This window comes from Harpegnathos saltator, unplaced genomic scaffold, assembly GCF_003227715.2.
Source record: "Harpegnathos saltator strain DR-91 unplaced genomic scaffold, Hsal_v8.6 scaffold147, whole genome shotgun sequence".
In the NCBI taxonomy this organism is placed as follows: Eukaryota; Metazoa; Arthropoda; class Insecta; order Hymenoptera; family Formicidae; genus Harpegnathos; species Harpegnathos saltator.
This window is the reverse complement of record NW_020229925.1, coordinates 77,039-91,328: the sequence shown is the minus strand read 5'-3', so window position 1 is coordinate 91,328 and position 14,290 is coordinate 77,039. Positions and strand designations below refer to the sequence as shown.

The window sequence follows — 14,290 nt, the reverse complement described above, 5'->3', positions numbered from 1 at the left end:
GCCATGGGTGTCTGAGAGACACCCTGTCGTTCGAGAGCCTCTTTTCTGGCGTCCTTGAGTCCAATGCACGATTCCTCAAGTTCCCGTCGATGCGCCACACTGAGGGGAAAATGGAAAATAGTAAGATCATAGTCGCGTCTGGCCCGGACTATATCTTGTTGTTCCGCCAAGGAAGTGGGTGGTAATTCTTTGGTTACATATACTTACAGGCATCAGACATTTTTTCCTCAGTATCGGCATTACGCCACCGCGAATGACATTACGGCGACTGCTGGATTTGAAATATTCTCTTCTCGCGCGCGCTCAAGAGTCTCCGAGCGACAAAGAACCTTGGTGCACCTGAAACACGCCCGATGGCAGTTTGCGCGCAGTTCGAAGTTTGGGTCACCTGTGCTTCGACGGGAGAATTAAGACGCCCCCTCGGGAATTTGCGCTCAGGCCGACCGCAAGAGTGGCCTCATGAACGGCTTCAAGTATGTCTCGGAGTCGTCTGGAAGACAACGCTTGGGACAAGCGGGGTGTCTTTCAGGCGCCTGGCTCCGGGTGATCTCGATTCGATTTTCAGGAAATCGATCTTTTCCTCCAAGAGTTCTTTAAATCGACTCGATCAAACGCTGATTCCGAGTTTCGTTGCGTACTCTTCGTTAAGTAAAGTGACATTGATGAATTCTCTGCTGAAGAAAATCGCTACAAAGATCGAGCGGAAAAGGATCGATCGAAAAATTGAACTCTTGAACTTGAAAGAGATCGATTTTCTGAAGGTCGCCCATCGTCGCTCCAACTCGTCCACCAGACACGAACCCTCATGTCGCACGTCCTTGAGAGAAGCTCCTTCAAAGCCCGCGCTGTCCGAGGACTCGCTGCGCCGTCGCCGAACGGCGCCGCTCCGATCGCGACCCCGAGGGATTCGAATGCGCGACGGAGCGACGACGGGAACGACTCGGTTAACGGCCGCAAGGCTCGAATTTGGCCTCTCGTAAATTGCGCTTTCGCGCGTCGGTGTCACCGTTGCTCGCGTCGCGGAGATGACGAAAACGTCATTGGAATGGAAGGAAGCCGGCGGGGTCGTCGCGCGAGGACAAAGCCGGCCGATCTGTAATTTGCCAGTCTGGGTCGTTCATATTCAATGCGGGTCTCGCAAATTGCGGACTCGGTGTTGCACCGGCTGAACCCTTCAATTGACCGCGTTCATTTATCGATCACCGACAACGGTGACAATGACGAGCGACGAATGGGGAATAACGATGGGAAAGCCGAGGAATCGCGCTCCGGAAATCGGGGGAGGGAGCGGGGCGAAGAGGTGATTGCGTTTGAATTACCTGGGCCGCACATGAGCCGGTCTTCCCGGTTGGGATTCCCGAACGACGTCTCATGTCATCGTCGGGTCGTGTCGCGCAGCTGTAACATGAAGCTCCTCCGTCGTCGCGTGTCCATCGTGCGGGCCCGATACTCGAAAGTAAAACGGTCGCCTGGTGCCTGGCCGTTGGGAGTCGCATGGCCGCGCACTACGACCTCGATTTCAAACAGAGGGGAAGAGAGTGGGATGGTGGCGACCCGCAACGGACTTTTCGAGACCACGAAGGCACCAAGTGATCCTGAGGCGCGAATCGAACGGAGCAGCCAGCGCGATCTCGCGAGCGTCGAGCGGCGTTCGTAGAGCCGGCCGACTGGCCGACTGGCGCCACCTGGCGTTGCGCGGCGGTCGCGTTCCGTTGCGACGAGCAGTTCAAATCTTGACTAGAGAACCGACCGTTCTTCGGCTGATGGCTGGGTGGCGTCGATGAAACTTTGACTCGAGTCGAAGGCTTTGTCGGAGTGAGTTTTGAGCTCAAGTCGAGGCTCCGTCGATATTGACGAAGACAAGCATGAGTAAAGTCTTCTCTCTCGCCGCGGTGCTTCGCCTCGGCGGCGAGAATCTCGACGGCGCGGCGGGTGGCGGCGGCCATGTTCTTCCTCGTTCGAGCGGTAAGATTGCGTACGTATGCGAACATGTTTGACGGACACTCGTCTGGGCATTTTAACGCGCCGCGTATTAGATGATACTAATAATAGAAAGTTTCTGATTGGACTCTGCGAGGACTCGCTTACCTTGCATGCTCGCGAATCGCCGCGAAAGCGATTTCCCCGCTGTCGATCGTCGTCTTTAATCTCGGTTGTCGTTGCTCGCTGTAGATCGCGGCCTACGGTCAATTAAACTGCACGATTGAAGCTAATCGTGCGCCGGAGAAATCGGCCCTTCGAGCGGCAGACGCACAAATTGCCGACGATCCGACTCGTCGTTGTCGTCGTCGCGTCGAGATCGAAATCAGGGTTACTTGATGCTCGGCACGCCAGCGGAAGCTTCGAGACAACATGCCGGTGAGTAAACGCAAGTTTATCTTCCGAGTAGCCATCTCGATTTTCAGAGAATCAATCTTCCCTCCAAGAGTCGATCTTCTCTGTTTCTGATGCTTCCAAATGTTAACCTCAGTTCGGAATTCTTCACACCAAACGAAACAACATTGATGTACAGGATTCCCGTTCCGAGATCGGTTCGGGAATTTTTGTTTCAGTTATCAAGCTGGTAGAAGCTTGAACTCACTTAGATACGTTCCGTGATTGGTAAGCTGATCATTCTTTTAAACGTTCATAGCCATGTAATGTTTTCGTTTTACATTACTTGGTTTTAGCTATTTTAATTGCATAATGTTAAATAGAGAGACGGATAGATTCCTTATTACTTACTATTTTGATAATTGATCAGCTGATTAATTACGGGACGCATTTAAGTTTGTCTCTAAAGCTTACCAATTTTATAACTAAGGTCAAAGTTTTCCTAAAATCGACTTCGGGACAGGCTTCGGGATATCAACGGATCGAAACTCGATTCTCTGAAAAGAATCGATTCGCGGAGAAATCGATCGGAAAAGGACCGACCTTCGCGGGAGAAAGATCGATGTTCTCAGAATCGAGGTCGAGATCTTGTCAAGTTCCGATGCGGCGAGACGCGGCAGCGTTCCCGCGATTTCGGGAATTTCCGCGTCGCTGTTGTTTTTCAGTCACTGGCCTGTCCGGGAATCACAATAGTCGCAAATTTCGCGCGTACATGACTCGGACAACGCGCTGACGTGCTAGTCGAGCGGCGAGATACAAACAATGACGCGAACAGCGGTTATTCCCTATCGATCGATAACGCCTGTCGCGCGCGAAAATAGATCGCAGCTGCGCGCTCGGTCGCGAAGCGCGGCGTTATTCGGAGTGTGCGGGCGCATCTTTTTCCAGCGGGAAAACGGCCGCTCTTTCATCTTTATCGTGAACGCGTGGACGATCCGCCGCGGCCGACGAAGCGCGTGACGCGCGCGCGCGTTGCGTCACGCGACGCGCGCTCGGCGAGACGCACCTTGCATCATCGAGTGCAAACGCGCGGCAATGTTTGTCAAACACGGAAGCGCCTGCTCTTTCTCTCGCCCGGCATTTCCGCGAGAAAGCAGCGGAAACGATTCCGCGTACGCACCGAAATGTGGCTTTATCGTTGCTAAGCGCAGTGTTATTAGCGACAACGACAGTTGCGTCCGATAACCGCGTGTCGGCAACCACCGCGGTCGTGCTTTCTGTGATAAAAGTGGGAGTTCTCGGGAGGGAGACAATCGCGCGTCGAGCTACGAGCAGTCGTAGCAGAGCTCGAACTTGATGCGACGCGCACCATTCCATGCGGCGATGCGCGGGATTTGTGCCGAACTGCGCTGCGCTCCGCTCGAGAAGTTCATTCTGTGCGAGTTGAGATAAACTGCGATAAGTTTCCCGCCGATAACCATAACACTGACTGGTGTGGAGGAAAATAAGTCTCCGTAATTGCTGTTTCTTCTTGTACCTGCCGGGATATTAATATTTAACGAGTTGTGTCGATTTATCCGCTCTGGTTTTAGTTGCAACCCACATAGACAGACATGTTGGCAATAGCATGCAATATTTTGGCTGCGTTCTGATATTCTCGCTGCCAGCACTGAAAATCTATAGTATACGTGACACAAACTATGTATTTTCAGCACTGGCAGTGAACGTCGCAACGTGAGCTTTGTGATGGGCATTGGAGCGGCGTAATGTGTTTTTAATATGCTCGTTGTAAGAAATATTTATTATACCATACTTTGCAGTAAAATATCAGCTTGTTGTATTGCTGATTGATTGCATCCTCTTGTCCACACAATATGTGGCGTGTTGTCGCAATTTTCATGGTGTCAGATTGCTTCTTTTATGATACTTCTTGTGTGAGGATGCTTTTAATTCTCGAATTCAGCCTCTATGCAGACAACATGCCGAAATTTGGCTATCTGGGAAAGTTGGTAGACCTCAAACTAATTTATTAGTAATAACGTTCAAACTACTTTAATAATAATTTACGTAATTGATTGAACTCAGATGATTTCCATAATTGATCGGCTGATCACGTTAGGCATTACAGCTACTATGTGCTATTCTGTCTTTTTATAGTCGTTAAACAAATTTGGTTTTAGCTATTAAGTTTGTAATATTAGATAGAGAAATGGGTAGATTTTTTATTATTTATTATTTCGATAACCGATCAGCTGATTAATTACGGAACTCATCTAAGTTAACTAAGGTCTGCAATTTAAGGTCCACAATTTTATAACTAAAACCAAGGTTTCCAAAATTGATTTTGGAACAGACCCAATGTCTCATGCAGCGAGAGAGAGAAAGAGAGAGAGAGAGAGAGAGAGAGAGAGAGAGAGAGAGAGAGAGAGAGAGAACTAGTGATGGGCGATCTCGATTCGATCTTGAGAAAGTCGATTCCCTTCCTCGAAAATCGATTTTTCTAAGTCGATTCTTTCCTCTTCGATTTCTGATACAAATATTCGATTCAATAGAGGATCGATTTTCGATTCGTTGGTATATTTGTTTCTTTAATGCTGTTCCGTTCAATGAAGAATTCAACTGGGCTCAACGTTTGAAAGAATCGACTTGTACAGAAACGGAAATCGTGAAAGAATCGACTTAGAAAATCGAGATTTCCTTTGGAGAAAAACATTTTCTGAGCATTGAGTCGGGACCGTCCATTACGATGAGAACTCACAGAGTTCGACTGGGTCGAGTCGAAGTGACTCGACAAGAACGGCGATTGTGAAGTGTCAATGCTCATAAACGGGGAATTTCTTGTATTCTTATACATTCTCTCCCCCCCTCCCCTCACCCCCGCATCGAGTACGTGACGCGCGTTCGTTTCTGCGGAAAAGAAGAAGAGAGATAAAAAAATAAAAGAAACGGACGATGGAAATCGCGCGCCGACGTGTCAACGTGGATTCTCCTGTCGGATCTAAATATAGACCATGACACTTTTAACAATGCCTGTAACTCGAATTACAACGCCGCTGTAAGCGTTCGCTGTACGCTCGGCGAACACGAAGCTTACGCGACTTTCTCGAACGAGTCCGCGTCCTCACGACGCGTCCTAGCTAGACAGACATGTCGGCATGCGTGCGTTCAGCGTATATTTTATGGTACCATTATGGGAACATTATGATAACGTGTCTCTGATGTGCTCGTTGTAAGAAACACACATTTATTATCCCATACTTTGCGGCAAAGTGTCAGCTCGTTCATATTGCCGATTAATTGCATCCTCTCGTGCCGACACAATACGTGGCACGTTGCCGCGATTCTCACGGCATTGGATTGCTTCTTTTACGACGCTTTTTGCGTGAGGACGAATCTCTACGTAGTGCTCACGCTACTCTTTTTCATTCTCGATTTCAGACGATATCCATCAGATGATATGCCGAAATTTGTCTATCTGGGACGTGCTTCCTCCCTTCCTCCCTCCCTCTCTCTTTCCTTCCCGTTTATTTGCTTCGTCGCGAGCGCGTGACAGGCTCGCGACGCGACGAATCGCACTCGTTATCCAGAGACACCTGCGATGAAATTCGCGGAAGGAACCGCCAGTCAATCGCGCTTTAATGTCTCATTTGCGTTGCTCGCGTACACGCACGCGCGCGCACATACACAGACGCGCGTTCCGGCGAGCAGGATGACAATTGCTTTACGTGCGATGCACGAATATTATCGGCAGATGTTACCTTCCGAGTGATTACGTCAGATATTCAAATCCGAGGTAATTACGTTCGGCGAAGAAAAAGAGCCACGTTGATCAAACCTGCGGGACGCGGAGGGTGGGGAGAGAAGGCGGCGGCGGGGGCGGGAGATACGAGCCGAGCGCCGAGAGGAGGTAATTAACAGAATAAACAGAAAAGAACGGTGAATCGGAGAGAGAGTCGCGAAATCGGTGGAAATTCATTCGCGGGAAGTCGCGTCTCGTGTTTACCTGGCCAATTAAAATCTCGTGACCCGTTCCGCCCGCTTTTCACGACTGAACCGCGACCAAGAGGGGGAGGGAGAGGGAGAGAGGAGGGAGGGTGAGAGGAAACAAAGCAGTTAAAGCCGTTGTTAGCCCCTTAATTCGGCAAGTCCCGCGACTCGAGTAGCCGCGAGACCGCCAAGAGGAATTTCTTTTCGACTCGCCCGTCGTGTCCGAATGGAGCGTTTCTTTCGCGGCAGAAATGTTGGACGTCAGCAGAGAGCAGAGTCTGCGACGTCGCCAAGGAATTCCGCAAGAGAGACTCGCCACGCAGAAATGTGAAGCGCCAAATGGAATTAAAACGGGGGGGGGGGGGAGTACAAACGGGAAGGCGCGATCGCGAGAAAACAGGAAATCACTCGCATAGCTTGCTCCCCTTCCCTCCGCACCCTTATCCCTCCGATTGGAAACATTTTCCGCGACACAAGGGAGAAAAGCGCGCAAGCATGATTTATGACAGCGATTAACCACGTCGACGCTTGATTTTTCAACGTCAAAAGCATTCAATGCCAGGCGATGTCTTCCTTCTAAGGATAGAAATGCGTCGAAAGTAGAACTTCGGGAATCGAAGAAAGCAAACCGGAATAATCGAAGACCTCGAGCTCGATTTCATTAATGCGCGAGCGCGTGCTCATCTCCGCGGAAGGATCGAGGACTCGTTTCCTTCAGCATGAAAACCTTGCGACCCCATTTTGAGTCGTGCCGCTGGATGCTCTGCCCGTCAAACGACGCTTTCCCAAGATTACCTGAATTTTCCCTTCGCTTTTCTTCCCTGCTGCGACTCTCGTTGTCCTTGAGAATCCCAAAGTATCTACGAATACATAATGCGTTCGTCACGCGTCTATCCAAATCTGACCTTTTCTCGCCCTTGCGGGTCTTCTCATAACTTGACCGAGAGAGACCGTCGCTCTTATCACTGTCGTGGCATATCTCATGCTTGCGTAAAGCCTTATCTGCAATATACTTTCCGTTTTCCATTTTTCTCTCTATTTATCTCTTTTTCATTTCAACCTAATGGCTTGAGCTAGGAAAAGATGAAGGATAAGGAAGAAGAAGCAGAGAGCACTTTATAGATGAGGCTTAAAGCGGCAACGTGACTGCAGCGACTCGCATTAGTGAGTCACGGAAAAAAATCCGGAAGAATGAGAGAGGGCTTCGTGTCCTGGTGTCTATCGGCCGTCAAATATGCCCTCCTGAGCCTCAAGGCCTCAAGGCGGAGGAAGGCTGAACTGAAAACTGAAAGGGCACGCCTAGGGCGCTCGCCGTGCGTCGAAAACGACAAGCTCGCTCGCGAATTCCGCCGGACGGAGTCGCCATCCTGTCGTTTCGAGGATCGCCTCCTTGGCGACTCACATCGGCGTAGGAGCCGCGGGTTCCCGTTTCCGGGCGGATTTCGTGCGCGGGAAACGCGCGCCGACGGAGACGATCGCACGTGGCGGTCCACCGCGCAGCGCCGCTCGACATTCCGGCCGATTATTCGATCGTCGTTAACTGCATTCCGCGCTCGGATTCTCCGCTGCGTCTGCTTGACTCTCCTCTTCCTCCTCCTCCTCCTCCTCCGGAGGACGGAGTCCCTCGAACTCTCCTCCTCTCCCTCTTCGTACGCACACGTGACCGGGGTGAATTCGCGCGCGCTTTTGCCCGATCTCACTCGAGGTCCTGCTTTTCCCGCCTACCGCAGGATCCTGCGCTCGCCGGACAGGTACTGAACCCTATTCTGCTCCCCCCTGCTCCAACTTGCGCCCCCCTCTCTACCCCCGTGCTACATCGGCGGCTGTTCCACCTGAAGCTTCATTCTTGCCCGGCACATTCTACCCGGCTACTGGCCTCTCGTCGTCTTCCGCTCTGCCACCTTTAAAGCGACGCCGTCGCGTCTTCAGCGCGTCACTTCGCGCTCAGCCTTCGTCGCCCACCGGTCTCTCCCGTCGTTGTCGCTTCGGAGGGCTCGGTCCGTCGGTCTTGCTGCATTTTCCCGTGGATTGCCGCTAGAAAGCCGGCGCGCGGACGCTCGACGTTGAATCAGCCGGGAGGCAGCGCGGTAATAGTGAATAATTAGCGGCCAATCTCGACGATCGTTAGGCCCGGCCGAGGAGGCGAGCTGCTCTTCGCGAGGAGAAGAAGAGGAAGAGGCGAGACGTGTGTGTTGACGTTCGCTCGTGAATCGCCCGCTCGTCAGCGCTAGTCGCGTCTCATCCATCAGGCATCACTTGCGCCGGGATCGTTGGGAAGGACGTTCATCAGTTACCGATCAATTACCTCGAATTACCGCGCGGCGTTCTGCAGCGACGAGTGTTGTCGCCACGGTGCAGCCACGTTTGCCGGCCAGTTTTGTGATGTGCTGCTCGTGCTAGCCCTGAGGAATATCCTGCTGCCGGCCGCCGCATATTCGATTGTTCCACGCACGCAACGAGAATCGTCCCGAAAGGATACGCCGAGAACGAACGTAAGAAAAATGGACACTATTTGTTTCTTTGCTCTCTCACTCTCTCGTTCTCTCCCTCCCTCCCTCTCTCTCTCTCTCTCTCTTTCTCTCTCTCTCTCTCTCTCTCTCTCTCTCCCTCTCTCGCGCTCTCTCTCTCTCTCTCTCACTCTATTCTTCCCTGACTCTTTCTCTGTTCGTAACCCAGGCCGGTCGTTAGAGCCAAAGTCGTCGAGACTGGCGTCGATCAGAAGCGAAACTAGTGTTAAGAATCGACGCTAAGATCGGGAGTAACGTTTCGTCGGGCAAAATCGCTTCCATAGGCTGCCCTGTTCTTTTTTCTCTTGCAGTAAATGGGTAGAATTGGGTATTAATGTATGCTCTTTGAGGACGAAACCGCGCGCATCTGCGGTGGAAAATGTTTGAAAGTGAAGGATTGAGTCGCAGAAGACAGACGGACGAGGGAGGAGGAAAAAGAAACGTGGAGTAGCGAAGATAGGAAATACAATCGCAAGTAGAGACACGTTGAAAAATATGTTACCGATGCGTGCGGGAGAGGCGCCCGATCGCGTTCGATGAGAACGCGAGATCAACAAAATGAAGGAAATTAAAACGACATTAATATAAAACAGACGTGATCGTATTCGTGTGGGCATTATCGCCGCCACGTGCGCGACATCGAATTCCTGCGGGAGAGACGGTCGCGTTACGTGCTCTTCGCCATCGAGGAGCGAAAACGGCTGCGTCCGAGCGAGTCTTCATTTCCCTCCGAACGGAAAGAGGAATGTGTGCAGTTTTATTATTTTTTTTTTTTTTTTTTTTTTTTTTAAGAAAAGTGCGGGGAGGAGCAATTTATCACGCTGTCCGGAGAAAATAGTAATTTTTACAAGCAGAAGAAATCCACCTTGGATCACGCATTTTAAAGGAAGGACTCTTCTCTTCTCTCTTTCTCAGAAGAGAAAATAGTTCCGCCTTTGCCGATTCGAAAAAAGAAAAGAGAAGCGCGCGACATGTCTCCGTCACCAGCATTAGCATATTCCATCGTAACTATATGCACGCGTACGAACGACGAGCGCACACACGCGCGCTATTGACACTTTGTTGATACAGCGGGTACTCTAGAAACGTACGAAGGCATCGCGTAAATTACGCTGACGCTGCGTCTGCAATGTATGTGTTAAACAAAAACGACGTGTGCATCGTGCGTCGTGTATTAAATAACACACGCGCGTGCCGTTTACGTGGAGGCGGCTCCACGAGTCGAACGGTGTTCGCTGTAATTTCCTCGTCGGATCACGGGGGAATTCCCCGTGAATACTCCGGGGAAACACCCGCGGTCGCTGGAATGTCCATGGAAATTCGAACAGGCCTTTCATTCGGTCCCCTAATGGCGGGCGCATTCTTAAGAATCCGTCGAGCTGAGCCGACGCTCTCTCGGATGCAGCTCCGACGCGATAACGGTTTCGTTTCGGTTTATGTTTCGTTCGTACTTCCCCGGGCTTTTCACGCTCGGGGAGAGCGCTAAATAATAATAGAAGAATAAATAACAATTTTTAACGCATTTTAAACAGGGATTTTAAACATGTGTGTTTTTTGTTCTTTGGATATTTAATATAAATTTTGGACGCAAAATTATTAAATGTGTACGTTATTACACGATTATAAAAAAAAAAACATTATTATTACGTACACGTGTATATATATTGCATCTATTTATTTCATAATTCAAATCTTGCATATGTATATATATGTCATAGTTTATTTAAGTGAAATGATTATAAAAAAAAGTTTTCTTATCAAACCACCGACCACACTCCAAATCGCACCAAAAGTCAAACGTTTAAGCTGTATTAAAAGTCAAATGCAAAAATCAAAGAACATATATTCTTAAGACAGGTTTTGTTTGAAACGTGTTTTTTGCGATTTTTTGAAACGTTCAAGCAAAATTTTTTTATTTTAAATATGTTTCTTATCGCGTCTCGGTGCTGCATTATGTCGCTGTTGTACCTTGGACAGTTTCTTGCGTATTCCGCACATGTGCAACTTTAGTCGCGCTATAGTCGCGCGACAATGCAACTGGGTTTGTCCTTTTTCAAAGGATTTCCGAACTAATGCAATAAGTTAGAATGAGAGAAAATATATCTGTTTCGCTCTAACTTACCGCATTAGTACAAAAATTCTTAGAAAGAGAAAACAGATCTATTGCAATGTAGCTGCACTATTCAGGCAGAGGTTGGGCCAGGATTATTACCGACTGATCACTTCGAGCGTGTTCAACATCATCAGTGCATCCTGATGCGCGCGCAATGAGACGATCTCGATTCGATCTTCGAGAAAAAGCGAGGCTTCTTTTTCGAGCCTTTCGGCCTTTCAAATTGGCCCTTTCGCTCGATCTTATCAATAGCGAAAGATCGATTTTCTGAAAATCGAGTTGAAACCGCGAGGATTCGCACGACTGTCCAAAACGGACAGCATCTCTCGACCGATCGCGGTTTTCTCCGCGTCCCGGGTGGAAAAGTCGGCGGCTGAATACGCGGCTAAGTATGATCGCGTCTGTCTCTCAGGCTGAAATAACATCTTCGTAAGTACCTTCGTGGCCTTCGCGCGAGACAAATGAATCTTAATATCGGACGACTGCGTTTTGCACCACGCGGTCGGAATAAGCAAGCTCCAGCGGCGACAGGAGGGTTATCGTCGCGACGGAGAATAAGAAAAATTGATTCCTTATGATCCTCTCCCGAGAATCCAACGAACAGGATTTTCCCGTCATCAGTGTCGAAATCGCTGATCGACCTCGGCGAGTGGAAAGTTGTCATCGCGAGACAACAAACCACCATCTGCGGATTCTCCGCAGATTCTCCGGAGCTTGTCCCTTTCCCTTTGTCGCTTTCTCTTTTCACGCTCCGCCGCAATTAGTCCTCCGACCGAACGGCAATTTACTTGCGAATATTATTTCAACCAATCGACATCCTAGATTCGACCAATTATTCCTCTTCTTGTAGCGCTCTTGCGTTACTGAATTAAACGTCCGTTCTCCCGAGTCGCAAGAAAGTACGATACAATTATGTTTCTCGGTATATATATGTGTATGTGTGTGTGTGTGTGTGTGTGTGTGTGTGTGTGTATGTGGGAGCTCACATGTGGTCGATCGAGGCGATCGCGCGATCGACTATTGCGATCTCCGCGAGTTTACCTTGAACGACACAGGAGCGATTCCGCTTGTACCTCACCCTGCTCCCTGCCTCCCGGCGCAACTTTTGAGTTTTTTCTGCTCGTCGGAGGGTCACGCCGCGCGTGCACTTTCACTGCGATTCGATTTCTTGGTGCCTAGTACCGGCGCACGCCTCAAAGGCCGCCACTTCTCTCGCGGCGTTCTTCCTCGCGAATCGATCGCTTCGAGTCGGCGAACAGAGCAGTCGTTAAGTCGCGCCGTTAAATCGGCGCTCGGCTCGCTCGGCAAGAAAGATGAAAAAAAATTCGGTGCAGTGAAACGAGGAAAAGGAGGAGGAGGGAGAGAAAGAGAGAGAGAGAGAGAGAGAGGAAAAGGCCGCGACACTCCCGGGATGATAACGGTGTCTCATAGCCTCGATTTATCGGCTATGACTCGGTATCGCGACCGGTCGAAAGAAATGATGGACGAGAGAGTTCGTGCGAGCTGATAAACTGATACGCAGAAAATCGACACGCCATCGTCAATGAGTCATTGTGTCCCGAGACGTCTTAGGAACATTGTGCGTAGACCGATTCGAAATGACTGCGCTGCCGATACCGCGAAAATTGTCCCAAAATTCCCTTCACTCCAGTGAGTAGCGATGTCGATTGGATCTTGAAAAAATTCGGTGTTTCCCCCTCGGAAATCGGTTCTTCTCGAGTCGACTCGTTCTCGCTCGATTTTTGCACGCAAAACCGATTTTTCTTCTCGGAAGCATTGACTTTCGATCGCGCGTTCACGCGCTTATCCACCGATGTTGCTTCGTTCGACGAAGTATTCTTGACTGGGATCAACGTTCGAGAGCACCAATTCGTGCAACAATCGAACGGGCAAGAATCGATTTAAAAAGGGAGAGATCGCCTATCACTGCTGGCGATTCGTGATAGCCTGCGATCATCGCGAACAAAGTGACGCCCTGTCTCGACACATTAACGCCGCGTCGGAGAGTCACTTAGCCGGACTCTACGATGTCGCTTGCACGCTACAGCAGAATTCGAGAGAGGAATAAAGAGAGAGAGAGAGAGAGAGAGAGAGAGAGAGAGAGGGAGGGAGGGAGGGAGGGAGAGATTTAGAATCCGCATTTCTCTTGAATTTACTCCTCACTCGGTTTTCCGCTTGAAAACGTCTTCCCTCGCTGGGCTGGCGCGGTTTTCAAGCCTCGTCAGCCTCCCCGTCCCGCTGCTGAACTCGAATTTCCCGAGCCGTTCGTGGTCGTCGAACGTGAAAACGTTAAGTATTCTTAGCCCGCGTAAGGGAACTCGCGAGGGCGAGAGATTTCCCGTGCGATTTACTCGCGAGTGAAGAAACCCGAGCATATCTCGAAGACGACGGCCTTCGAAGGTGTTTTTCAAGTTCCAACGCTTAATCCTCCGGGCAAACAACATCACCGGGATCTCTCTCTCTCTCTCTCTCGCACGCGCGCGCGCGCGCGCGCGCGGTAAATCCTCGTGTCCGTAGAAATATCTATTGTTAGCAACAGCGAGCTCGTTTCTATCGGCCCGACGTTATCGCTCGGCGCGGTCAATCGACGATTGTTCATAGATCACGGGAGACGATATCGAATAGCACACCGTGTATATATAAGCTGGACGGAAAAGCCCCGCGCCCAGTAGTGCGTCGGCCGGTGCGTAAATTAATATACCCGGTGTCGCGAACGTAAGCGCGCGTTCCGGAATTTCCGAGTTCGCGGCGGGCCAAAGTGGCGCCGCGCATTTCAAAAGGATCTGTCCGTCGCAAGGTGGAGGGAAAGCGAACGTCACGAGAAAGGTATACACACACACACACACACACACATACATACACACGCACGCACACGACGCGCCGGTTATCGATATACACCAAGTCAAGTGACAGATCTTCGATTATCGATCACGAACCGCGTCGCGCGATTTCGACGGCGCGGCGACAACGCGCGAGTAACGCCTATCGTTTTTTCCGCGATACTTGATATCCAACCGGTTGAACGGTGTGCCGGCGCGGCGGATAACGATCCGTAAATCGCGCAGTTAAATCTCACGGAAGCGTGTCGCGGCCGCTGATTACTTTATTATCGACCACCGAACGGCCGAGGCGGCGCGGCGTTTCGACACGCGGCTTTTTGCCGGCGCGCCGCAGGCATTCGATTTCCTCGCGGCTGAGACAGCCAGCCTCCTTCGGACACCTCCCCCGACTCGAGAGCGAATCTCTCGAAATCGTCGCCGACGTGTGTTCTCGAACAATTCACACGCGAGAGCACCGAGCCCGATAAGATTGAGCAACGCGCTACGGCCGAGAGATGCGTCGGCGATAACGGGCTTCTTTTAGCTTCGAG

At 50.5% G+C, this 14,290-nt stretch overlaps 1 protein-coding gene across 4 annotated transcripts in view; it reads left to right on the top strand.

Moving 5' to 3' along the window:
* The window catches only part of LOC105190918 (zinc transporter ZIP1), a 37,295-nt gene that overhangs the window by 2,363 nt on the left and 20,642 nt on the right, over positions 1-14,290 (top strand). The window contains exon 1 of one of the 4 annotated variants that reach the window (XM_025296544.1): positions 2,176-2,358. The exons of 1 other annotated variant lie outside the window; for it this stretch is intronic. The gene's annotated coding sequence lies outside the window, so the exon portion shown is untranslated. Of the gene's footprint in view, positions 1-2,175; positions 2,359-7,360; positions 8,793-13,727; positions 13,747-14,290 lie in introns of those variants that run through there. 2 more of the 4 variants (XM_011153934.3, XM_025296545.1) reach the window with 2 other exon arrangements.